The sequence below is a fragment of the Felis catus genome, chromosome D2 (assembly GCF_018350175.1).
Source record: "Felis catus isolate Fca126 chromosome D2, F.catus_Fca126_mat1.0, whole genome shotgun sequence".
NCBI lineage: Eukaryota > Metazoa > Chordata > Mammalia > Carnivora > Felidae > Felis > Felis catus.
In genome coordinates this window covers 5582743-5607581 of record NC_058378.1, presented here as the reverse complement: position 1 = coordinate 5607581, position 24839 = coordinate 5582743, and the positions used below count along the sequence as shown (strand labels likewise).

The following is a 24839-nucleotide window of genomic DNA, read 5'->3' as shown; positions in this document are numbered from 1 at the left end:
AGCAGTTTTCAAGGTTTGTTTTTTTTTTTGTTTTGTTTTGTTTTGTTTTGTTTTTATTAATTAGTGCACTTTCTTCCAAGGAAAGTTTCCTGGGAAGTCCAGTGTATGAAATGAATGTAAGCAAAACTAGCGTGGCCAAAGCAGGGCTGGAGGCTTGGAGCCCTACCCACCCAGCCAGCCCGTCACACCTCCCCATCTTCTCGCGAGCCACTGTCTAAGAATGACTCTTCCACAACTGCTCATTGCCTGCTATGTGCACATTTTATTCGGGGTATTCATTTTTGTCTCGCATGTTTTAAAATGTTTCTCAGAGAAAGGTTTCCCTTCCATTTAAAATTTGGGGGTCGTTCTAGGCACGATGGGTTAAGCGTCCGACTTTGGCTTGGGTCATGGTCTCGCAATCCGTGAGTTCAAGCCCCACGTCGGGCTCTGTGCTGACAGCTCAGAGCCTGGAGCCTGTTTCCGATTCTGTGTCTCCCTCTCTCTCTGCCCCTCCCCTGCTCATGGTGTCTCTCTCTCTCTCAAAAATAAATAAACGTTAATTTTTTTTAATTGGGGTGGTTCTCATTGTTTGGTATGTGAAAATGTTTCCCTTTTATGCACTCTGATTTCATCTTGCTTAGGTGAGCACCGGCTGTCAGCATAGATGTGGATGTGGCAGAGTGTGACCCTGCTTGACTACAGGGCTGCGGGTCCCTTCCCATACAAACAAATGGTTATTTAAAGAGAGAACAGCTTTATAGTTTTGCTTCCTGGTAATAAGTTATCCGCGTATTAAACATGTTGCTGGGCTTTTCATAAAAAAAACTGGAGTGAAAGGGAGTCAGAGAAATGGAGACCAGCATCAACAGGAAGCCGTTATTTCAACAATTATCTCCTTGTAACACGAAGTATTTCCTTGAAACTCCAGCATTGATGATGATTTGCTCTTCTTTTTCTTAATCCTTTGTGTTTTTAATTAGATTAATTTTATTTTTTTGTACTTTTAAAAATAATTCTACCACCGGGACCTTCGCTTGCAATCAAATCTTATTAAATACCAGTATAGGCTGTGCCCTCTTTTTTTATGATGGTGGGGATTATGGTTATGATTGTTGTTGTGTTAATGAATGAGAGTATCCAGCTGAGTATTCTATGCATCGGAAAGTGTCTTACTGTGTAAATGGGATTCCACATGGCTTCCTGCTGGCCAATCTACTTGAATGAGCTTTGTAGAAAATGTATTTTGGTAGCCCGTCTGTGAACCCAAGGGCTCTGCTGATGATGTGAAAAATGCTTTATCAGAACAAAGTAAAGAGAAGGCGTTTTGATGCTTTCTAAAGGAAATAGTGTCTATTTGTTTGCCAGGTGGTGTTAAGTTGTGCAAAGTAGAATTACTATTATCACTATTTTAAAAAATCATTTTAATTGTTTAGGATTGATTTATATATTACTATGCACACCTCTAAATTTACAACAATCAAAACAACCCTCAAAAAACAACAACAAAAGGGAATGTTCTTTTTTCTTAGCATAGAAAATGTTTTCCTTTGGAGAGCCAGTTATATTGTTCAAATACTTATTTAACGTCAAGATATATGGTTCCTGTCTCTCTAAAATATAAACTAGCTCTAACATTAGCATAGAACTCCAATAGAATTAAATTGTGAAATGTGTTTTAAAAAGAAAGCTTCACATAGAAAATGCCCAAAAGAACTTTCCCTGAGTTAATGGTTTTATAGAGGCAGATAAAAATCTATGCTGTTGACCCTCAGGGATTCAGACCCATGGTCTATGTGGTAGTTGAGGATATTTCAGAAGACAGTGATTAAGGAGACATTATTTCAAGTGAATCCCCTAGCTTCTCTAAGATCCTTAGAAGCTAGGAGTCACTCACAAGGTCTGAGATTATTATGGGTCTCTATGAATTCGTGCTATGTAGCATGCTTCTTGTTTGGATAACACAAATGGGAGAAGTATTTAGTCATCAGAGAAATGTGATTTTGACTTTATCTTACACTTCTGTCCCACACAAAGCTTCCTTGATTGAGGGGATCTCATGGTAATCTGTGGCATCAACTTGTACTGACATTTTATATTTACTCGAAAGTACTTTTTATTGGGAATAATGAATCCATAGGATGCCTTTACGTGGTGCTCAACCGGGTACAGTGTAACCAAGACCCTATGGGAAGCTTTCAAACCAGCATGGCTTCTTCTGCATTCTGCCCCCTACCACAAGATTCTTGGATGCCCTGATTGGAATATGGGTGCAGATTGGCGTAAGAGCAATATGCTTGCTGAGACTCAGTACTCCCCTCCCTACCATGTGGAGTGAGTTGAATTGAATTCCCAGGAAGATTTTAAATTGTACTTAGAATTTTAAATGTGAACACACACACACAGATTGAACTGTTGAAACCAGGTAATATGTTGTCGAATAATGATATTAATGGCCGAAACATATTTCCAACTTCCAACAAAACTGAAATTTAGTTTGATCAAGTTTACAGTTAAGGTTGTCTCATGGCTGGGAATTTAAAAATAAATAAATAGACTTTACAGTCTTTTCTGCAATGATCGCCTTCCCACACAGGATGTGATGAGAGAGGGTTTCATCAAGAATCAGAAGACCTGTGTTTCAGCACAAACCGTTGCTTACTGGCTTTGTGACCACAGGCTAGTTCCATCACTTGTTTTGGTCTCTGTTCTCTTAGCCATAGACATCAGACTGTTGGAATGATCGCCAAAGTTCCTGCATGCTTCACCATATGATACTATTAACAGGTGACTTCTGAATCACTAGTCTTTTTTTTTAATCTTCCTTCATCATTTTATTAGAGGTAAACATGTACTAAGAAACCAACTGAGAAATCTGTAGTTTCATCTTTTTCATGGTAGTGGTGGTAGTGTTTTTGACTGTGATTTCCAAGGCATTATAAGTACTCCCAGGAAAATTGGCCATGGAGTAGGAAAATGGGATGTGGGTGGAAAAACTGAAAGGCGATAAACAACTAGTTAATGACTGAGAAATACTTATATCCATTTTAGACTCATTCCTAGGTCAAGAAATAGATTCATTCCTAGATCAGTGTATTTTGCTACTATTTTCTTTAATCTTTTTTTTAACACACTAAACCATTGTCCTAGAAAAAAATCTCTATAATTGAATCCAGCATTTACATAATTTCAGAGTATAATACAAAAGGTAGTTGTTGCTCATGAAATGCAGATTTGTCCTGCTATGAGGGAAAAATAAATCAGATTTCCAACATATATGTGTGGCACTGTTACTAAAAGCTTCTTAAGATAAAGCCAGGGGCAGAACTTCTTAGTTATTAATTTAGCTAGGAATCACTCTATACCAGGCTTTCCATACACTAGGAATTGTGTTAGCTATATTTAGTGCTTTTATTTATCTCTGGACTTGGCCAAATTTTCAGGGGAAAAAAATCCCTTAATTCTTTTATACATAGTTCTCTTTGGGTATATTTTGTACTTTAAAATATTGCTAGATTATATATTTTGTAAAAACCACCCAGAAACAAATGACAACTTGGATGGGAAAGCAACTGTCTTGTCCACATCGCAGAGTTTACACTGGGGAGGCGGTGATGCCAATTGTCCAGACATTTAAAACTTGATTTGTGCTGTCACGTATTATTTTAAACAATAGGCACTAGGATCAAGGACTAACACAATTTGTAAAGAAAATCCTGGGATTCCCCCCCCCCCAGTTGTTTTATGAATTCTCATCAGAAATTACAGGGAGGCATAAAGTAGCTATGAGATTTGAAAGGAAAAGATGGTATGAGATTTCAGAGGGTTTTGTTTGTTTTTAAGTTTATTTATTTATTTGGAGAGAGAGAGAGAGAGAGAGAGAGAGAGAGAGAGAGAGAGAGAAGAAATCCCAAGCAAGCTCTGCACTCTCAGTGCAGAGCCCTATCCAGGGCTCGGTCTCACAAACCATGAGATCATGACCTGAGCTGAAATTAAGAGTTGGACGCTTGACCAACTGAGCCCCCCAGGCGCCCCGAGATTTCCGGCTTAAGAGTAGGATCATCCCAGTGGCACTAAGTGGCTCAAATGGTAAAAAGCTTGTAAAAGGTAAACTATTCTGTAAAGAAGAGGTACTCGTGTACATCAATCAGAAAACGACATTGCCCACACTATTAATGTGCGGACTTCCCCGTAAATTCACCATGGACATTTTTGATGGAAATAAGAAAAAAAAAAAGTTAGACCATCCCCAGGATTTAAAAAAACTGTCATGAAACACCAGAAGATTTGGAGAGTCCTGTCTTTGGAGATCTTTCACAAAGTTGCTCTGAATGAGTCGGATATCCATTAGAACGAACGCTTCTTCCTGTGATTTGGGAAGAAGTGCGCAAAAACGCTTACTGGGTAGTTGCACTCAGTGCATGTCTTGGTCCCACATTAAACACACTGGAGGGGAATGCTGTGGAGTGGGGCCTTGAAATCTCCCTGGGTGACTTTTTTACTTACTCAAATTCTAGAATTACTGCATTAGAAGCAGGGAACTGAACCAATTATCTTTTCAAGTCTCAGCTGTCCAGCATGCTACACCTACGTGAAATGAAGAAGTAATTATGGGGATGCTACATGGTAGAAATCAAGCTACAATAAAATGTTTGAGTCAATCTGAAATGTTTAGATTAAACTGTATTTTAAAAAAATCATTTGCAATTATTCCGTTGATATTTCTAATTTAATATTGGGGGGGTTCTTGCCCTCAGCATATTATTCATGCTTTTCAAAGAAAGATTTCACATGCTAAAAAGTCTTCAAATACTATGCCCTATTGCTTTGATCTCAACCTTGTAATAATGATGATGATGATAATAATAATAATAATAATAATAATAATAAAAGGCTTGATGCCCTATTAAGCCTATTTGGGAGTGGATGTCTTTTTCAATGTCCACTTTCCATTTTAGATCAGTTAAAGGAAATTTCTTATAGCCAATGAAACACAGCAAACTGGCTTCGTGGAGGAAGATGGTCTTAGAGAAATGGGGGAAAAAATTTAAATCATGTTGTGTCAGTCTTTCCCAAAGGTTGTATTTGTACAACCTTTTCATCTCTTTTTAAATGTCCTATGAAATAATCACTCCTCAAATGGGATGCTGGCAAATGGACTTATTTCATGAAGGAAAACAATTTGGCACATTCAAAAGAATGTGGCCTCTAAGAAATCTGAATGACTAGTCAAAGAAAATTCTCTGGGGCTAAGCCTCTTAGGCTTTTGTTGTTGGTCTGTTTAAGAAACCCTGCTTCCTTTTCTCTAAGAAATCACCATGTGAGCGAGAAAAGTCATGAAACGTAGCAGGAACTGTAACTCAGTTTTTCACTGTAAAGAAACATGTATGTGGGGGAAAAGGATAATCCAAGGTACCAGGGTGATAGAGCACTGGGATTTTTCCTGTATTTTATTTCCTGAGTTAGCACCTCTGTTTCTTTTCACCTCTTTCCTTCTAATTGCCCATCGGATTACCTTTATTCTTTAGGGAGCCTTTTTTGCTATTACTCCCCAACTGGCTTTGTAATTAATGTCCATGTTTGAAATGTCTGTGCACAGCCTCTAGTGCTGTTTTAGATAACACCATAAGATAAATAAGCTATGCAAGTCTTGAATTTCACATAGGAATGAGGTATGACTGTGTAAGGCAGTCAGAAGAGAAGAAACTGTTACCTTGAGAATTGCTGAAATATACATCTACCCCTGGCTCTCCAAGCAGAATCAGACCTGGAGTACTGGATTAATGATTCATGGCCCGGTTTTCTCTCTGCCCAGTTTACAGAAATGCTTTTAATCTTCTCGGTATTCTCTACACACATGTAACTATAGTAATGACCCTAGAGTTAGTTCCAAGGAACCCTGTCAAGGATGCTTTATTTCCTCAAAAACTGATAGAAATTATGGAGTCTATTACATTGCTATGGATTCCCCCCCCCACCTGTTACTACTAAGAAGCTCTCTGCAGTCTTAAAAAACCCAAATACTGGCTTGACATTTGGTTTTTCAGGTTATCCCTGAGATTAAAATATTAATCAGAATGGTGATATCCAATGTTGGAGAGCAGATGAGCCCTCTTATACACCTGTTGTTGGCTTTCGAATGGACAAAGCTTTCTAAAAGGCAGTTTGACAAAATGTATCAAACACCTTGAAAATGTGCATACCCTTTAATGTGGCGATTCCATGGAATTTTTGTGTAAGGAAATAAATATGCAAAGATCTATATCCAGGGAGATTCATTACAGGTTTTGAGTTTTGTTTAAAGTGGAACTTGGGAAATAAAAAGGAAGAAGAAAGTATTTCTTAAATTATAGAACAAAATAACTAAAAGTTACTCTTCAGTGAATTAAAAAGAATGAATTAGATCCATATTTGGTGAATGGCATCCCATCTTTGTAAATATATAAACATGAGGATATATGCGTCTAGGAGAAAGGTCTGGTAAATTATATACAAAATTGAGTACTAGTTATTTCCTGGTTGTGGAAATATAAATAATTTTTGATTTGTTGTTGTCGTTTAAAAACTTTTCTTCTAAGTTTTGTGATTGATTGATTTTTGCAGAGCACATACATCACTTTTGTTTCTCCAGCTTAAAGTTTCTCCTTAAATATATAGTCCACAGTACTGTATTACAAACTTCAAAGTCGCCGGGGGACTAGATCTCGTATGTTCCCACTGCAAAATAAAAATAAGGATGTGAGGTGGCAGAGATGTTTGCTAACACTGCTGTGCTGGTCAGCATATAAACATACCCAATCGGGAAGGGGTACAACATGAAACTTCCGGCATTGCATGTCAGGTCTATATCAATCCAAAGGAAACACAGTCACTGCCATGGAGATTCAAATAATTCATTGTTTCTGGTGGTAATATATCAACTCAGACTAGAGGGCTGAGAATTAATCGCCTTAATAAGAATAATTTTAAAGGCGTCTTTTGAAATTCTACAAGCAAATGGAGATCGGGTGGCTAAAATGTGCTTTCCTCCCTTAAGTAGAAGGATTGAGAAAATAAAGGCACAAAAGTCACTTACGGTGGTTCCATTGATACTTCCATCTAATGTTCCCCTGCTTTGGGACTCACATAAGATGTGAGGCCATATGAAATCGTTTTTCACTTAGTACACAGCTCGGTAGTTTTACTCAAATGAATGTTGCGGTTATAAATCATAAGTCAAGTGTGGCACAGAAATGCTATTCTATTAGTTAGTTTTCCTGGTCAGTTGTCCTCTTTTAAGTTGCTTTTGATTCTCTGTTATTGGATCCTTCTTGCAAAATTTTATTTCATCTCTATAAATCAAAATTTATTTGTGTTATTCCAAGTAAACTAGTTCCTTAAAAGCTTCTTTGATTAAAAATGACATAGAAATCAATATATAACTTATAATTTACCTTCTCTGCAAATGTAGATTGTCATAGACCCGTGGATCCTTGATGAATGAGAACGTTAAGTCTAATTCAGGGGACTTAGAAGCTTTGGTTCTATAGCTGCTTAAATATGGCATGTTCTGGGAGGGGGGATTTGTGATTGCAATGGCATCTTTCTGCTTTACATAAAAACGTTCTGTGTATAACGTGTATGATGATGAGTTTCATGATTATACTGGAGTAGGGGGCTTAGGGACCAAAACCAGAGCAAATCGTACCCTCAAGCTTTCGTGTGTGTGTGTGTGTGTGTGTGTGTATTTAAAAAAAACTAATGTTCCTTTCTTTCTTTCTTTCTTTCTTTCTTTCTTTCTTTCTTTCTTTCTTTCTTTCATCCTTTCGTCCTTTCTTTCTTTTTCTTTTTCTCTTTCTTTTTCTTCCTTCCTCCCTCCCTTCCTTCCTTTCTCTTTCTTTCTTTTCTTTCTTTCTTTCTTTCTTTCTTTCTTTCTTTCTTTCTTTCTTCTTTTCTTTCTAAACTTTAAATATATATATATATATATATATATATATATATATATATTTCTACATTTTAGAGAGAGAGAGAGAGCACAAATAGGGAAATGGCAGAGAGAGAGAGGGGGACAAAAGATCCAAAGCAGGCTCCACACTGACGGCAGAGTCCAATGTGGGGCTCAAACTCATGAGCTGCAAGATATAACCTGAGCCGAAGTTGGATGCTCACCCAGACATCCCAAATGTTAATTTATTTTTGAGAGAGAGAGAGAGAGAGAGAGAGAGAGAGAGAGAGAGAGAGAGCAGGGGAGAGACAGAGAGAGAGGGAGACACAGAATCTGAAGGAGTCTCCAGGCTCTGAGCTGTCAGCACAAAGCCCGATGAGGGGCTCAAACTCACGAATAGTGAGATCATGACCTGAGCCAAAGTCAGACGCTTAACTGACTGAGCCACCCGGGCACCCCTGTGGGTGTGTATTTTTAAATATGATTTACCTTTTTTATGAAACTGGGCCTCTTAAACCCATTTTAGGCCGTGATGCCCTTTGAAGATCTGATAAAAGCTGTGGAAACACACATACTTATATGCCCAGACACACACAGGTATGTGTGTGGGGGGGTATGTATACATATATACACACCTACACACACATAGACGTATAAATCACACAGGCCTATATACATGACATATGGAAACATGCACACACTGATATACAAAATGTTACATTAGATAATAACATAGAGAGTTTATAAATTCTCCATATATATTTATTAGATGTCTATCATGTGCCATTGATGGGGTTTTGGGGTGATGGTGGGGTTTGGAGCTGGCAGCCAAGAAAGAATTCTTGAAGACGTCTTTGGTGCAAAAAGGTGATTTTATTAAAACACGAGGACAGGACCTGTGGGCAGAAAGAGCTGCACTGGGGTTGTGAAAAGTGACTGATTCTATACCTTCAGGTTGGGAGGGGGGTTAGGGACAGCATAAGTCTCTAAGGAATTTTGGAAGCGAGGTTTCCAGGACCTTGAGGGGCTAGCTGTCGTTAGGAAAACATCATTTATTACTGTTTAGTAAAACCTCAGTCATGAGACCCTACAGATGTATTTCAGGGACCTTAAGCTTGGAGGACGATTGCCAGCATATACTTGGGGGTTAAAGATAAAGAGGTTTACGAAGGAATTTTTATGCATTTAAGGGGACTCACAGGATCCTAGGGGTCAGGATAATATTAAGGCAAGATTCCCTTTTGCCCCCAGCAAAGTGTCCTCATCGAGGCAGCTGAGCTCCTAGAGGGAGGTCCCCCTGCCTGTTTCAAGGACTTGTCACTGGGCTGTGGGCAGTAAGGGAATTTAATTTTTCATTTGCCTTAGTTTTCGTCATCACCATGGCAAGCACTTAAACCCCCTTACAGCTTGATGAGAGTGATATTAGGGCTCCAGGAAATGAGGTCTATAGGTTTCTGGGGATTAGGCTCTGGATGAGATTGCCTTTTTCTTGCAGTTTACTAAGTTCTCCGTAGACTGAAGGAGACTCCTGTCCTGCATGACTGTGATGTGACTCAGTCAACCATCTGCTTTCTTTCCTTTCCCTGTTCTTGGGCAGCCGGGAGTGTCTGAGGAATATCACACATGTGCCGGGGGGTGGGGGGGGAGGGTGCTATTAGCCTATACTTTGTCCTCAGTCTGCCCCATGCCCCCTCATCACATGGATCATCTCATTTAATTCCCACAGCACACTGTTACGATCCCTTGTGCTAGTTAGGGTAGGACACTGATGTAGATAGGCAGGAAATTTACTGGAAGGAATTGGCTCACGTGACTTTGGAGGCTGAGGATTCCCACTGTTTGCCATCTTCAGAGCTGGAGACCCGGAAAGCCGGGGGTGGGAAGAGAGTGTGTGTGCCGGCCCAAATCCAGCGGCCTGGAAACCGGGGGTGTGTGGTGGTCAAGAGATGTCCCACCTGAGTGGTCGGGCAGAGTGGGTCCCTTTCTCTTTCCTCTGCCTCGTCCTGTTCAGGCCCAGAGTGGCTTAGATGCTGCCCACAGGCACCAGGGAGGGCTCTCTCACCCTCACTCACCAGGGAATAGAAGACGATCTCATCTGGAAGCACACTCACAGACACACCCAGCGATAGTTTGACCAAGTGTCTGGGTGCTCTGTGACCCAGTCAAGTTGACACATTAAGTTGACCATCGTACTGCTCCTTTACGTTTGGCACACTGAGGCTTTGAAAGTCTACGTCACTCACCCGTCACACACAACTAGGTGATGCAGGGCCCTTTCCTTCGGACTCAGAGAAGCCTTTGCTCTCAAAGACAAAGTCTTTTTCACCCTCATGTCCATCGGCAAACCCAGGCTAAGAATTTCTATTTTAATAAGCAGGATATGGGGATAAAAAAGATAGCACAGCCTTCTTGCGGTTAGCCAAGTCGATTACTTTGTTAGTCACTAGAAGGGGAACCAACATTTATTCGTTCAGCTGGGAGTACGTGCAAAGCACTTTGGATTCTCTCAGTTGCTGCTTCCCAAAACTGTGTTGGAGCAGTGGAGCTTGTTTCTCAATTGAGTAAATAGGTGCTCAGTTATGTTAATTTATGTCCCAAGGTCACATGACCAAGTTGTAGCCTTATCATGATTTATTTATTTTTTTTTTTAATTTTTTTTTCAACGTTTATTTATTTTTGGGACAGAGAGACACAGAGCATGAACGGGGGAGGGGCAGAGAGAGAGGGAGACACAGAATCGGAAACAGGCTCCAGGCTCTGAGCCATCAGCCCAGAGCCCGACGCGGGGCTCGAACTCACGGACCGCGAGATCGTGACCTGGCTGAAGTCGGGCGCTTAACCGACTGCGCCACCCAGGCGCCCCAACCTTACCATGATTTAAAGCGTTTGTTGTTGTTTTGTTTTGTTTGTTTTTTATAATGTTTATATCATCTTGCCTAATGAGATATAGTACACTGTGTTTTTTTTTTTTCTCCTGGGAGCATCTATTAGAAATATGTTAAAAATACAAAAATTAAGCAGAAAACTCTCCATTTTTCCCCTGATATTCTCATCCAGTGTTAACCACGCAAGCTTTCGTGAGCAACTGAATTGTACTCTAACCTTGCCATCCTTCCCCAATGATTGAAACTCAAAAGTCAAAATGACAGATTTAATTTTAAATTCTCACTGAATCATGAGGCACCTGGGTGGCTCAGCCGATTAAGTATCCGACTTCGGCTCAGGTCACATTCTTGAGGCTCGTGAGTTCGAGCCCCGCGTCAGGCTCTGTGCTGACTGACAGCTCAGAGCCTGGAGCCCGCTTCAGATTCTGTGTCTCCCTCTCTCTCTGCCCCTCCCCCGCTCATGCTCTGTGTCTCGCTCTCTCTCAAAAATAAATAAACATTAAAAAAATTAAAAACGATTCTCATGAATCTAAACCAAGTTTTCAGAAGTGTAGTGGATTTTTTTTTATTTTTAATTATGGTATGCTTACTTGTCAGATTCATATTTACTTATTATTGTTTTGCCAGTGGTTATTTATCATATGAAAGAGTTTCAAGTAAATCAGTGATAATTGCCCACTACTTGAATTTTAGAATGCTATTCATTTATACTTTAAGCAGTTATTTAAAAAGAAATTGCAGTTGTCACAAAAATTACCTTAGTGCTGTGTCCCAAGGATTTTCTAAAGAAATGCTTGCATGAAGAAGAAGGTTTAAAGTATATACAAGGCAGCAATAACATGTATATTTCATGATGTACCTAAGAAGCTCATAAAATGAATATAGAGAGGGGAGTACACAAATCTGAGATAAACCCTTTATTTTTTATTTTTTTTTTTAATTTTTTTTAATGTTTATTTATTTTTGAGACAGAGAGAGACAGAGCATGAATGGGGGAGGGTCAGAGAGAGAGGGAGACACAGAATCAGAAGCAGGCTCCAGGCTCTGAGCGGTCAGCACAGAGCCTGACGCGGGGCTCAAACTCGCAGACCATGAGATCATGACCTGAGCCGAAGTTGGACGCTTAACCGACCGAGCCACCCAGGCGCCCCTGAGATAAACCCTTTAAAACACTAATGTTTTGTTGATTTTGAGAATTACATTACTAGTGACTGAGCTTTCAATTTATGTAATACTTTGTTTTGTTAATATCTTCAAGTGCTCATTTTATTCTTCATACTTTTCCCCCCAACTGATATTCTGATATGATATATCGTTTTATATAATTAAAAAAATCTCAGAAGACTGTTTTGTAGCTAGATAAGTGGATGTCAATTACGTGTTTATCCAGAAAAATTGCCTGGTGGAAAGCTGTCCCCAGGAAGCAGGGGGTATTGGGTATTCTGCCATCATCCATGACAGTACAATTCCAAACTGTAACTTTCGTGTCAAATGATGACGAAACCTTCCAGTAACTTGTTTTAGTGTGCAAATACCATGGTGGTCTGAAAGAGTTCATGCACCTTCAAAGATTGCTTGCTTTCTTATTGATTCATTGATTTTTATTTTTTGAGAGAGAGAGAGAATGAGAGAACGGGCACAGAGCAAGGGAGAGAGGCAGAGGGAGAGAGAGGGAGAGAGAGAGAATCTTAAGCAGGCTCCATGCTCAGCACAAAGCCTAACGTGGGGCTCAATCCCACGATCCTGGGATCATGACCTGAGCCAGGATCAAGATTCGGACGCTCAACCGACTGTGCCCCAACTTGCTTTCTTAGAAGGGGTTCAGGTCAAGGAAGATCCTGGACCTTCACTTAGGTCACGTAGGTTGATGTTTGGATTGGGTGCTCAAAGATGCCAAGTTCCTTCCGCTGCGGAAGGTCCGGTTACCTGGGCACATTGAATCTACACATATAGTAGCAGGTGGGTTGCAGGAGTGCTAAAAAAGAGAGACCATGTTGTGGGGAGATGCGCCCTCTCCTATCATGTGGCTGAGGAGACTCTGTTGTTCATGCATTTCTATCCCTTCCTTTCTTATTACCTTCACCGTCACCCTCCATGTTCTTTATAATTTTCTCAAACGTGTACGTTTTTTGTTGCTCCTTCCTTTCTTCCAACCCCCAACTGTGCTCCTGTTGTGTGACCTTCAGTAAGTTATTCCACTTTTCTCAGCTGGTCTCCACAGTGAAACAAAAAGCAAGTAGTGAGTATCTAGGTAACCAGTATCTGCCTCCCCAACAGCAAGGTGAATCCAGGTAAAACGTTTATTACCCAGGGATGGAATCTTGGTTAATACTCACCTTCAGGGCGCCTGGGTGGCTCAGTTGGTTGAGCATCCAACTTCAGCTCAGGTCATGATCTCGCGGTTCACGAGTTCGGGCCCCACGTCAGGCTGTGTGCTGATAGCTTAGAGCCTGGAGCCTGCTTCGGATTCTTTGCCTCCCTCTCTCTGCCCCTCCCCTGTTCGTGCTTTGTCTCTCTCTCCCTCAAAAATAAATAAACGTTAAAAAAATACACCAAAAAATAAATATTATTTTCTAAGGTATTCCTAAAATATAAAGGAAAATATGTAAAAAAGTTGTAGTTGTCTATTTGTCAGGAAGAACCACAGTACCTGTATCTTGTCACGGTGCTTAGTTATTGTGGTTTTCTAGAATTAGAGAAAGTTCAGAATGCACACCCCCTTGGCTAAGATGTGTGCCTGAGGACCATTTTTACTCCTTCAGAAAGCCTAGGATAAACTAATATTTCTTTCATCTTAAATAGGAAAGCAAATGAATGGTTACTTGAATAACTTCTGATTAAAATACATTTAAAATCCAGAGGTCCATAGGGTGAAGGGAGAGTAGGTGTGGTCTCAGTTATTTGCCGCAGAGCATATCGGATGCTTCACGGAGGCGTCACAATTTAGCAGAACGACTGATTGTTTTAAAAACAAGTATTAGTCGTGATTCAATGAATCTGGTAATTAGCTCATTAATATTCTCCAAAGGGCAAGTCGAATATTTTAATTTCATTTTAAGTTAATCAATTTATAATTTATACAGCTTTGTTCTGAACTGATAACAATGAGAGTCCAATTGGCACCATCGTAAGATAGCGGTGAGGACCTTTTTGTGTGTCTGTTGTCCAGACGCTATCATGTGATTTATATATGTAATCTTTCACCCTCACAGTAATGGGCACGGGGTGCATTGTTGTACCCATTTTAAAGAGGAAGCACTTGACCTTCAGGTTGGTGGTGGAAAAGGACCGACCTTGCATATACTGGGAATGCTCTTAACCTTCCCTGCCATAAAGCATCCTCTTGTACCTGCAAAACAGGATCTCTGTCTTGTGTGTTCACACAGCATGCTGCGAGTCTATCATTAAAAGGTTCTGTTTCTTAATAGTCATTTTTTAAAGCAGTTTTGGGCCCACAGCAAAACCGAGCAGAAGGTACAGAGATCTCCCACATACCCTCAGCCCCTACACAGGCACGGCCTCCTCCAGGGTCAAAGTCCCCCACCAGAGTAGTAGGCATGTTTGTTACAACCCATGAAACCACACCGAGGCATCATTATCACCCCAAAGTCCACAGTGTACTTTAGGGCTCACTCTTGGTGTTGGACATCCTATGGGTTGTGACAAATATAAAATGACATGTGTCCATCATTACAGATTCAGAGAATAGTTTCACTGCCCTGAAAGTCCTCTGCCCTCCACCTACCCCCCTCTCCCTCCTCCCAGTCCCTGGCAAAATCTCCTGGATCCTTTTCTTGCCTCCATTGTTGGCCTTTTTCCAGCATATCCTATAGTATGTGGCCTTTTCAGATTCACTTAGTAAGATGCACATAGGGTCCCTCTATGTCCTTCCATGGTTTCATAGTTCTTTTCTTTTTAGCACTGAAGAATATGTCGTTGTCTGGATGGACCGCAGTTTAGTTATCCATTTTCCTATTGAAAGACATCTCGATGGCTTCTAGTGGTGGTTCTGTTTTAATTGTCTGATTACGTATGGCTTTTCCTGCTGTACCTTCTGTGTGTTCACAGCCAAGCCTGTGTTTTACTGTCTCAGTTTCTCTGGGGACCGTCACGTAGCCTGCTCATGGCAAAAACTTAATAGACAAGACCCGGGATCTTCCAGGGTTTGATAGTGTGTGAGACTACAGAAGTTGACAGCAGGCATGAAAGCCCACGTTTGGTGGTGTTTCCCACATTAGATCTTTTCAGGCATCCCTGGTATGTTTCTCTGGGTCCTGGAGCAGTCAGTTGGTGATGCTCTGACCGCTGGCTGCCTGCCAAGTCGGGGGAGGCTGTTGCCCGCTGTTGCCCGCTGCCTCTTGCCTCTGGGTCCCTTGACCACCAGCAGGTGCTGTGCTCTCACTCTGCATGCTCCGTCTGCATGCGTCTAAGGCTGCAGAACCCAGAGGACGCTGTTCCAGTGACTCACTTTGTGTTGCTTTCTGTTTGGTAAAGGGAAAATACTGATTTTAAAAGAATAGAAAAAAATGGAAAGAAGTATGAAGTGTGCTTAATGTTTAATTTCATCCCAAAACACGTGATGGGTTGATAGGAAGCCCTAGTGCCATTTTTCTGAATCTTTTGTGTCCGGAGGCGGGAAAAACAGCAATTTGAAGATTTCCAGAAATAATCTTCTAGCTGTAAGAGTTGATGGGGTGTGCATCCGTGGGAAATGTTTTCCTTATTTTGGCTAATATCAGGACAAGCAAGGTTCCATATCCCTGGGACAGTGCTGACCTTACAGAAGCTATCGAGATGTAAATACATTAGAGGGGAGTGCATGTGAAATAGTATTCTGTGAAATAATGGCCACAACTCTTCTTTAGGGATAGGCTGGGAATCTTTACAGATTGTGTTGTGACATGAAGGTGAAGAGACGGTTGACATTCTCTTTGCATTGGAAAAGAGGTGTTTCGGGTCCCTTAGGAGAAAGGCGGAGAAGGGGGGTACTGAGCCTGTAAGCAAAGACTAGGATTGTCTGGGATCCAGAGTTGAAGCAGGCAGTCTACTATTTGCCCTCTGTTTCCACCAAAGAATCGTCCTTAGTGACATGTTTCTGAGTTCCATTGCTCATTTGCTAGACAGGTACTATGTCCTCTTGGTCCTGTCAGATGCTTGGTTACAAGATCTCCTGACATAGTCTGATACTTTAGCTGGCACTCTACGGCCGTCCTGATTGCATAACAGGGACTTCTGCCTTCCTCAGTCTTTCTCTTAGGTGACAATGCGTAAAACGCGTCACGGGTCCCCTTTCTGCCATGCGGATCAGCTCATGCATATACCTGCCCAGGAGACAGGAGCTGCAGCCAAGACTCCAAATGCTAATTCAGACTTTTCTGGATACCTCACTCCTTTTAAATGTGATTGAATCAGCATAGGAACCCAGGTATATCTGATTCCAAAGATGTTTCTTTTCTGTCACCACCCAGTATGTTTCAGTTAACTTAAAATTCTGTGAGTCCAAATCATGTGATGTCATTTGACTGTGTCACGTGACCTGTTGCATCCTCAAAAGGCCTTCTCTCCTGTGTAAACAGACGTGACTGCTCTTCCAGACCACGTGTCTGTAATGTCTCCTGGCTGCTGGCCACAGCTGTGGCCTGTGGGGTCTGTCGTGGTTTGCACCCACCCCTGGCTTCGTGTCCTGCATGCTGGTGTTCATGAAGAGCCACCCGTGACTGTGTCCCATCGTGGTTCGTCTGCCTCAGCCGGGTCCCAGTATTGATTTTGGGGATTTGCTACGTCATGTCGCGTTGCCCAGTGTCTGCAGCTTGGGTCGTCTGGAGAAAAAGTACTTTTGTTCGGAAACGTTAGAACTTAATGTGTAATCAGATTGTATGAAGTAGAGATGCTTTTTTGGGGTAAATTCTCTGCTGCTGGGGGAGGGTTTTAAATGAGCAGCCGTTGGTACCCCCTCGTACCTCGGAGCCAAACGGAGTGGGAATCAGGCGCTGCATCACAGGGGGGCCTACATGCCTCCCTTTCCCCTACTGCTTTCTTCATAGTGCCCCGTGTTGAAACTTCTCAGCAAATCGAAGTTTTGTATCAGGTTTTCTACTAAAATGAAAAGGACAGTCATCATGAGTGGGATAGGATTTGGGTGCTGGTTCCAGGGGAAACTCTTCTGTCTGTACATCTTCATCTTCAGTTTCTCGCCAGGTTCAGGTGTTAAATATGGGACCCACCTTTGGAGGTGTTAGGAGATGACAGGAAAAATGTATGAGGGAGCCTGTGCAAAATACACGGCATATGCAGTGTAAGCTCTTGGGGGATGGTTAGCAAGCATTTTCATTACCTCGTGTTTGTCTCGTGTCTGGTAATTTTCCAAGTGCTTTTACATTCATTGTCTGATAGAATTGAGAGAAATATGGCACATTTTGTTATGCCCATTCTACAGAAGAGGAAAATAAAGTGATATGGTCTTGAATGACTATGATGTAGTCATCGTCAAAGAGTCTTCTCAACAATGTGTGTTAGGTGTAATCCATAGTTATCGTGCTGACACTTGTCTTGCTAAATATATTTGGTTTGGTCTATTTGTAATAAAGGCAAAGATTTTAGTCTAATAATAAGCTTTTGGTAATATATTTAAAACCATGCCATAGATGTCTTTCAGTGCAATCCTTTATTTCTGACAAGTTACTTGTGAATCAATTCTGTGCACACATTTTTAATTTATTTACTTTACAAAAAATAGAGTGCTGCCTGCCCACCCCTGAGATCTCCCAGATGCTTCCCCTATTCTCCATTGCTGGAGTTGAGAGAAGATTTCATTTTACCATTTCCTGTTGGATAAAATGCATAAAATGTATTCTTGCCTTTATAAAGTAATCTGCTTATGTCCAGTTTGAGGGAGGGGAAGAAAAAGATATGTCTAACACCCATATTTGTAATGACTCTTAGGTAGGAGTATATCTTTTTTAATGCATATATTTAAGGTATGAGAAATATTTTTATGCACATAATCATGCAAAAATTATGTAGTCTTGAGATACCAAGTAACTTATGAAATCATAGGCAGCTTTTAATTATTTTTGGTCCCTTTTGTTGAGTCTGTCCCAAGAGGTGTCAAAGGTTTTTCAAACTAATCTGTTGTTGACTTGGTTTGGTGAGCTGATTTTTGCCTTTCTAAGTCATTTTCATGATAGACACTATGCTTGTCTAATGATTGTGTGACGTGTCCACAGAAGGGTAGGAAGTTTCTTCTACTGGGGGGATCATTAAGCTTCTCTTTGGTTATTTACAAAAGTCTTGCATTTCATTCCTAAACCCAATGAATAGCCTGTTTTTATTTATTCGTGTGAGACATGTGCCATAGCATGAAACTGACATAACGTAAGAGCAAATGTACAGGCTTTGGAGAGAACACCTGTCATCCCCAGAACTGTAGCATTTACTTTAAGATTCTGGAATTCTTGGGGGACCTGGGTGGCTCAGTTGCTTAAACGTTCGACTTCGGCTCAGGTCATGATCTCGCGGTCTGTGAGTTCGAGCCCCACGTCGGGCTCTGTGCTGACGGCTCAGAGCCTGGAGCCTGCTGTGGATTCTGTGTCTCCCTCTCTCTCTTCCCATCCCCTGCTGACACCCTGTCTCTCTCTTTCTCCAAAATAAACATTAAAAATTAAAAAAAAAAGATACTGGAATTCTTGCAAGGCATTTCATATATTCCAAACATATGGGAAGTGGCTTCTCAGCCTTGTTGGATAGCGTGGCAGTTAAGATACTCAGAGTAATTCCTGTGTTCTGTCCCAGAGAGCAAGTTCAAAATTCTTTATTTTTTTTGACATAATCTCCTCTTTCTTTTCAGGGCCAAATGCTCTCTCTGTTTATAAAAAGTATTTGAAAAAAACAGGCATTATCTCTGTTCTTTCCATCACCCACTGTCTCAGTGTGTCTACGTGTGTCTTTCCCTCATGGTCTCCGGTACGAATAGTGTAGATGTAAAAAGACCGCTGGTTCCAGAGCGCTTCGGTTATGTTGACATTTTGAAAGAGGCTGTTTCCCCAAAGCCAAGAGTGAAATTACAGCAGGTGCGGCTCCGGGTCTCTGCAATTATCCCAGATTACCCTTTCAATAAACTGTTGACAGGCTCACAGAAACAATCTTACGAGGCTGACGTTTGGAAGCAGACCGGCATTGCAAAATGTACCGTCATAACAGCCATGGTTTGGGTCCTTGAAAATCTCTCTATATTGTTCATGGAAAATGATTGTGTTACTTCATAAATATCCAGCCAGTTTCTTCCAGTTGCCCAGAATTTTATGGTCTAATGGTTGACTACAAAGGCGGGTGCCAGACGCCCGTGAGTAGTCACAGCAGAATTTAGCACCATTTTCCCTGCTGGGGGTGTGGGGGGGGGGGCGCTGCAGACATAGTGAGAGGAAGAAAGTATGCTTCTGTCTCTGTGTGCTTTTGTTCTTCAGAAATCTTCAGCAGTGGGAGGAATCCTTGTAATCCCATGCTACAGACATAACCAGAAAGTAGTTCTATGTGAACATTCACCACTGGTTATGTCTGCAACATTAGGCAAAGTCTTTTACATACTTTTTCTTATCACCTGAACCCCTGCACACACACACGCACCTTAGTTCAGCACTTCCTTGGATGCAAGGGAAAAAAAAAAAAAGAAGGCTTGTTGAGATCTTCAGGGACAGGATTGTACAGCCTTAAGAAATAAAAATAATGCAGCAGACAGATGAGGAATTCAGTCACGTCAGATATGTGACCTTGAAGACACTTGCCTCCCATCCTGACGGAGAACTGCTTAATTTCAAGCACCTGTAAAGAAACTTTAAAAAGCAAATATATACTAGGTTTAATAACAGCAAAGGGGCTCCCTTTCTCTGTCGGACCCATGCCAAGCACGGTGCTTTACAGATTTTAACCTGTTTAATTCCTCACAACACTGTAGGTAGGGACTCTCGTTTTAAAGATGAAACTGAGCCACAGAGTGGTTAAGTAACTTGCCTAAATCACACAGCTAGTGAGTGACAGAGCTTGACTCTGAGTCATCACTCTTGACCCCCCAGGGCTATACTGCTTCTCGTGATAAACTAGTAAGACATTGCTATTCACGGTGAAGTCTCTGGACCAGCAGCATGAGTATCACCTGGGCGCCTGTTCAACGAAGGGTTAAAACTAAAGACCACTCCAGACCTGTAGAATCAAATCTGCATTTGAGCAAGGTCGCCAGGTGATTCTCACATACATTTCAGTTTGCAAAGCGCTGAGGCCCTTACTAATAGAATTAATCTGTTGTGGAAAACAAACAACAAAAACCTCCCCATTCTATCCCAATTAAATTGCCCCTTGATTTTTTCCACAGATTTTGAATACGTTGAAAAGGCATAAAAGTATATATACTTTCTTTGTTCTTGCTCCTCACGGTCCAGTTAGAAACCTAGACATGAAGGTATTCTTTTGGTTAGACCAGTGTTTTTGTTTTTTTTTTTTTAAGGTTTATTTATTTTTGAGGGAGATAGAGTATGAGCAGGGGAGGGGCAGAGAGAGGAGGAGACACAGAATCTGAAACAGCCTCCAGGCTCCGGGCCAGACTCCGGGCTCAAACTCAAAACTGTGACATCATGAGCTGAGCCAAAGTTGGACGCTTAACTGACTAACCACTGAGGTGCCCCAGACCTGCGGTTCTTAAAATGTGGTGCCTGGACCAGCAGCATCCATTAGCATCACCTGGGGTTGTTAGGTACCTAAAGTCCTGGGCCCTGACTCAGACCCCTTGGGGGTGGAGCCCAGCGATCTGTTTAAAAAGCCTTCCGGTGAGCTCCCCTCCCCCCACCCGGCCCCCACCTGAGGTTTGAGAACAGCTTCCTTGCTGCTCCTGGCAGGCCACACTCTTTGAACGCTGTGAGTTCTCCTTTGCTACGGGCCTTCCTGAAAAAATCAGGGTTTCTTTGGTTTGTAACCACCGTATGAATGTGCAGAAAATTCTCTGATGTGAACTTTTCACTGAGAAGAAGCCAGCAATGAAAGGGAAGAGCACCACTCCTTGCAGGAGGTGAGTGAAACCCTCTCTCCTGAAGGGGCTCCCTCTCTGCCTTGGTGTCCCTCTCTGCCTTGGGTGGGCCTTGGTGTTTGCTCCCTTGTCATCCGGGCTCACTCTCTCTCCATCCCTCTTGACCCTTCCTTGTGTTTGGTGGCTACTTGTGACTGTGCTCCGGGAGGCCTGCCTCTGCTGGGCTGTCTTCCGTGATTTCCCCCCACATTCTGGCTGAAGCTGCTCTTCGACAAGTTTCTCCCTTTGCCTATCCTGCGGTCATCCCCTTGGCTGCCCTGCCGACTCCCTGTGGGGGTTCCTGGTAGAGGAAATGCAGCAAAGGCCTGTCCCCCCCCCCCCCCGGGGCCTGTCTGAGCTGCCGTGGACATGGCCCCCCATCTGATTTCATAGCACCAGCTAATGTGTGTGCTTCTGCTCTTAAATGGAAGCCTAGGTGGGGCGTCTTTTTCAAAGTTAAAAAAACAAAACAAAACACAACAGAACAACTCCTATCTACCAGGAAGAATGAACCATTTTACCTTCAGACGTTTCTAGAGAAAATGGAATAGTTTCTTTTGCTTTTATTTTTATTTTTATTTTTTTAAATGAAAAAAAAAATTTTTTTTACGTTTATTTTTGAGACAGAGGCAGAGCATGAACGGGGGAAGGGCAGACAGAGAGGGAGACACAGAACCAGAAGCAGGCTCCAGACTCTGAGCCATCAGCCCAGAGCCCAACGCGGGACTCGAAGTCACGGTCTGTGAGATCATGACCTGAGCTGAAGTCGGATGCTTAACCGACTGAGCCACCCAGGCGCCCCTCTTTTGTTTTTATTTTATGTTTTATTCAAGTTTACTTCCTGATTTTGAGAGAGCGTGAGCAGGGGAGGGGCAGAGAAAGAGAATCCCAAGTAGACTCCACACCATCAGCTCAGAGCCCGACGCAGGGCTTGAACCCACAAACTGGGAGATCATGACCTGGGTTGAAGTCAGATGCTTAACCAAGTGAGCCACCCAGGTGCCCCGTTTTCTTTTTTGTGTTGAGTCAGCGCCAGTGTATTTTACGTCTGGCACGAGTCCTGAAGTCATTGCTGCTTTGGTGGTTCCTGGAGCAGCCTGACTGAGCTGTGACTCTACCCCAGAGCTTGTGACAGATGATGGGGGGACGTACACCTCTGTGCTTCTGGGAGGCCACCCTTACCCCTTGCCTGACCATAGATCACAGTATCGAACATCCTTCCGTGATGAAATAAGGAACCATTTCCTAAGTCTAGATCTGACTGTATGGTTTCATTAGCGTCAGTGAGACTGCTGATAATTTAGCGTTACAAATGGTCCTACCTTTTGGAATAAAAAATTACATTTTTTTTTCTTCTCCTCTCCCTTTTCATTATTGAAAGGACGAGTACGTTACTGATGGAAAAAGGCGAACTTGTGACAGGAGAGCAATTAGTGTCAAGGCCATGACTAATTAAAATAAATGCGCTCCACATTTTTTACAATCCAGGTTGCTCACTGCAGTTGTCATTCCTGTTTCCTTCTTAAGCCGTAAAATTGTAATGTGGTTATTTGTACTTAAAAACATTCAGGATAATCTCAAGTTCCCATCAGAAGTAGCTCCTTCATTTTTTGTTGGTGTTTTTCATCAATGCTCTGAAAGAAAAAAGTACATTCACCAAGACAATAGGTGAGGGGTGGGGTGGGGTAGAGGGTGTCTTTGGATACAAATGCTCGTCTTTGGTTCCCAAAGCATCCTTTGAATATACATCGCTCCACCCTAACCATGATCTGTTTTTCTTCCTCTTTGTCCCTGGTTCCTGATTGGAAAAGTAAGGAAAGGAAAACAGTAGCATAAAAACACTGGTCAGGGAAGCTGAAAGGAATCTGTAAAAAGAAATGCACGGGGTGAAATTTGACTCCTAAAACCGACTCTCAGTTTCCTGCTTAAAGGCAACCTGTAACTGACGAATGCCTATCTATTGTGTGATTCATTTACAGTCCAGCTTTCCAGTTTCTATTGGGCAGCACCAGGCGGAAACGGGACAAGGGACATTAAAGAATGAGGCTAGTTCTGATTTGTCTCCCAACTTGGCATCCCCCATGTGGAGGGTACAGACAACTGAGTTGTTTTTCAGCAAATGCTGTTGTCAACCTGATGCCGTGTTCAATGCGTGTATACTGAAACAGACGATGCACTGTTTAAGACTTAAAGCCGTGTTGATGAAGGCATAACACTGAGGGCACACCTACTTTTGTCAGTGACTTGGGGACATCGCATTCAGCCACTATGGATAAATGGACCAGTAGTTCAGAGGATGACTCTGTTTTGTCTTCACTACGTGCTAAACTATCTGTGGGCGGTGGTACCACCTGGGTTACAGAATCTGCGAGGTTCTGTCCCCGTATCTCCTGGTTTGTTAGAGCCTCAAAGCAGTCGGTATTCATTATACCTAAGACGGTAGAAGGCTGCACCTGATGATACTATCAGAACGGGTGTGGGGTAATTGCTGGAGAGCTGCGGGATCAGAATGGAGTGACTCCGTGAAGTCAGGGAAGGTGGAGAGTTGTTTGTTTGTTTGTTTGTTTTTAACTTTTTTTAAACGTTTATTTTTGAGAGAGCACTAGCAGGGGAGGGGCAGAGAGAGAGAGAGGGAGACACAGAATCCGAAGCAGGCTCCAGCCTCTGAGCTGTCAGCACAGAGCCCAATGTGAGGCTTGAACTCAGGAACACCGAGATCACGACGTCAGCTGAGGTAGGACGTTTAACCAACTGAGCCACCCAGACATCCCGAAGGTGGAGGGTTTCTTGATGCTTGAATTTTTTTTTTTTTTTTTTTTTTTTTGGCTAAGACCTATAGTCATGGCTAGATTCTATAAAATTCTCAAATTTGATAGCACTCTAGGGTGATGGATTACTTGTTTCTGAACTGAGTGGAGAGGGGTAGAGATACCTGACCTGTGTTTCAAGAGTTCATGACCTTGAGCTGAATAAGGAGTGTCTAGTGTGGGGATGCAGTGGAGTGAAGGGAAGGAACAAAAATTTATTTTGAAACTTGTATGGTCCAGTTCTGCTTCACTAACATCAAGGATTTGACCAGTCTTTCCTTTCTTCCCTGGGACAAGTTGTCCTGCTTCAGACATGGTGAGCACTCTTTGCTTAGGGAACTCTGCCCAGCCTGGGCATCCGATGCTCCTGGTACAGGCTCCCCATGCACCTGGTGAACCTGCCAGGCAAGCCTGGCACTCACCACACCATACTGGTGTCTCTTTGTTTAGGGTTCTCAACCACTGTGAACTCCTAGAAGACAGGAAATGTGTCTGTATGCCATGATCTCCGAGGTACATGGCATTTATTATTTCCTAAACATTTATTGGTGGGACAAATAACACATTGAAGCCTCACTTGTGACTTTATTACTGCTTTATGTTGAGTGCTTCTAAATGACTCTACCTAGTGCCTTGAAATCCTTAACCACTCAGCAGTAGCTTTCAAGAATTAGATGAAGTCAACTAGAAAGGTATCTGAGACTAGGCGGTTTATCTTTGAAATCATCTACGTAAATGTAGTGCATTTCAAACTTAGAATTTGGAAAATGTGAATCTTGAACGAGTACCACATTGATCTGAATGTTTTTGGTCGTTTTGGTTAAACTTCGGCGCTGCGTGACTGGAGCGTGTCCTTGATGAATTACATAGTTGTCAGCGCCTGGCTGCATAATCTTTATAAAACCACTCGATATCTTGGTACCTTGTTTATGTCTTTGTCTTAATTGATAAAATGAAATTAGAACTTGTTTCATCTAAGTATGGTTTCAAAAGTTAGAACCATTTATATGGAAATTCTCTGAAAGCCACACGGTTCTATTCAGATGGTTTAAAGATTTTAGAATTTAATCTCCTTTGTACATTACGCATATGTGAGTTGACCCAGTGGCCAGGACATAATTAGCCATTTGTATTCGCATCAGGATTCCTTCTGGGGCTCCAAAAGGGGCCAGACTCTGTCTAGCTTAAGCATA

General features: G+C 42.1%; 1 protein-coding gene across 6 annotated transcripts in view; it reads left to right on the top strand.

Annotated features, from left to right (window-relative positions):
- The window catches only part of PRKG1 (protein kinase cGMP-dependent 1), a 1254852-nt gene that overhangs the window by 746804 nt on the left and 483209 nt on the right, over positions 1 to 24839 (top strand). Inside the window, exon 1 of one of the 6 annotated variants that reach the window (XM_045040947.1) lies at positions 20646 to 20842. The exons of the other annotated variants lie outside the window; for them this stretch is intronic. The gene's annotated coding sequence lies outside the window, so the exon portion shown is untranslated. Of the gene's footprint in view, positions 1 to 20645; positions 20843 to 24839 lie in introns of those variants that run through there. 6 annotated transcript variants of the gene reach the window in all.